We start from the raw sequence: 2,721 nt of genomic DNA, 5'->3' as shown, positions 1-2,721 counted from the left end.
ACCTACTTGTTTTTCTGTCTCCTGTTGCCCGAGTAGCATAAATTGCGCTTCTGTAGTTTTACCTTGAAGCTGTGTCTCTCAGCCTTGGCTTGCACTTCCTTGAGGAGTTTTTAAAAATTCTGAAGTCTTCTCCTTATCCTAGACCAATTAAATCAGAATCTCTGGGGGTGCTACCCTAAAATTGAGATTTTGCCCCATTTTATTGAGGTGTAATTGACAAATAAAAATAGCATATATTTAAGGTGTATGTCGTATTGTTTGATACATGTATACACTGTAAAACGATTATCACAATCAAGCTGATTAATATATCTATCACCTCATATAGTCACCATATTTTTGTGGTGAGAATATTTAAAATCTACTCAGCAAATTTTAAGTATACAGTACATTACTATTAACTATAGTCACCATGCTATACATTTCATCTCCAGAACTTATAAATCTTATAACTGAAAGTTTGTACATTTTAATCAAAATCACCCCATTTTCTCTAGCGACCAGCCCCTGGCAACTACCATTTCACTCTGTTTCTATGAGTTTTATTATTTTAGATCCTACATATGATATCATACAGTATTTGGCTTTTTGTGTCTATCATTTCAGTATTATTATTTAGCATAATGTCCTCCAGGTTCACACATGTTGTTTTAAATAGCAGGATTTCCTCCTTTTCAAGGCTGTATAATATTCCACTGTGTGTGTATATACAAATACATATGTATACAAACATACATAAGTATATGTATACACACATTTTCTTTATCCATTCATCCATTAACAGACATTTAGGTTGCTTTTATATCTTGGATGTTGTAAATAATGCTGTGTTAATAATAAACATGAGAGTGTTAAAATCTTTATGAGATAATGATTTTATTTTCTTTGGAGGTAAATGCAGATGTGGGATTGTTAGATGATGTGGTAATTCTATTTTTAATTTTTTTTATCTTTCAGTTTTTAATTAGGTTCTTTGTAAAAATCTAGAATACCAATATGTGAGGATAAATTCCATTTGTCAGAGCAAACAGATCGCAGATAGTCCTGGAGCTGAGGAATAGCCTTGATTTTTGGTAAAATTTGGGAGCCCACAGCTTCTGATCCACTTTGTGCTGTTCTGTAATCTCGTATTTCTCTTTTTCTGTGTCGAAGATCTCACCCTCCTGGTGTCTGGGCTTCCGCAGCTGCTGCTTCTTGAAGTGAGCATCAGTGAGATGCTTAGGGATTTTCACATTGCTGATATCAATTTTTGTGGAGGTGGCGATGACAAATTTCTGGTGTGTCCTTCGCAGAGGAACTCGATTGAGGGACAGAGGTCCAGTCACAAGTAACAAGCCACTGCCCAGGTGCTTCAGGAAAACCACCCTCTTGCCTCTGGGGCGTCCGGTGAGGATGATGAGGATGGTCCCGGGAGCGATGCTAGCTCGCAGTCTCCGCACGTGTTGGCTAAAGGGTTTTTTGCCCTGGCTCAACAGCTTTTGAGGCACATCTTCCGTTGGATAATATTTGGCATTTTGCGAAGTTTAACCACCTGAGTGCCACCATTCTTGTCATCACCAACTGGTTTTGTAACAGTGGCAAGGACCTTGTCCTTTTTCTTTTCAACCTTGGATTTAGCCACTGAGTATTTCCTCTTGTGCATGGCCTTCCTAGAGTACATGGCAGTTCTCTGACGAGAACAGGATTTCGGCTGCAGTGAGGCTTCCCCTTCTTGACGTTTTTAGTCTTGAGGTCAGCCTTTTTCACTTTGCCACGGGCATCAGCCTTCTTGGCTTCAGGTTTCTTCTCTTTAGTATCCGGCTCCTCAACGTTTTCACCCGCCATCCTCTTCATTCCAGGCCGCAAACCCAAGCGAAAGAAATGAAGTGTCTGGGAGGCCTCTCAGTTGGCCACGGACACGTCCGACCCCCTGTAGGTGTCGACTTGATGCCTTCCAGGTTCGGATGGCCTATCTTTAATTTTTTGAGGAAACTCTATACTGTGTTTCATAATGGCTATACCAGTTTACATTTCTACTTACAATGCATAAGTGTTCATTTTCCTCCACATCCTTGCAAACCCCTGATATCTTTTGATTTTTTGATAGTAGCCAACCTAACAGGTGTGAGGTGATATCTCATTATGTTTTGTGTTTGCATTTCCCCAATGATAAGTGATAGTGAGCACACATATGTTCATATAAGTGTTGGCCATTTGTATGTTTGCTTTGGAAAAATGTCTATTTCAGTCAGTTGCCCATTTAAAAAATCAGGTTATTTGTTTGTTTGCTGTTGAGTTGTATAAGTTCCCTATACATTTTAGATATTAGCTTTCTATTAGATATATGGTTTGCAAATATTTTCTCATATTCTATAGGTTTCCTTTTCACTCTGTTGATTGTTTCCTTTGCTGTACAGGAACTTTTTAGTTTGATCTAGTCCAGTTGTTTTGCTATGTTTGCTTTTGTTGCTTGTGCTTTTGGGGCCACATTCCTAAAATCATTGCTAAGACCAATATCCAGGAGTTTTCCTTGCATGTTTTCTTCTAGGAGTTTTACAGTTTCAGGATTTGTGTTTAAGTGTTTAGTCCATCTTGAGTTGACTTTTTGTGTATGGAATAAGAGTCCAATTTCACTCTCTTGCATGTGGATTTACAGTTTTCTCAACACCATCAATTAAAGACACTATCCTTTCTCCATTCAGTATTGTTGGCACTATGTTGGACATCAGTTGCCATATTTCT

General features: G+C 38.4%; 1 pseudogene; it reads right to left on the bottom strand.

Moving 5' to 3' along the window:
* Window positions 1-983: 983 nt before the first annotated feature.
* On the bottom strand, window positions 984-1,824 carry LOC138396861 (large ribosomal subunit protein eL6 pseudogene; annotated as a pseudogene).
* Window positions 1,825-2,721: the final 897 nt, after the last annotated feature.

The sequence above is a fragment of the Eulemur rufifrons genome, chromosome 16 (assembly GCF_041146395.1).
Source record: "Eulemur rufifrons isolate Redbay chromosome 16, OSU_ERuf_1, whole genome shotgun sequence".
Lineage (NCBI taxonomy): Eukaryota > Metazoa > Chordata > Mammalia > Primates > Lemuridae > Eulemur > Eulemur rufifrons.
The sequence above is the reverse complement of the archived record's forward strand: the minus strand, read 5'-3'. Positions and strand labels throughout refer to the sequence as shown.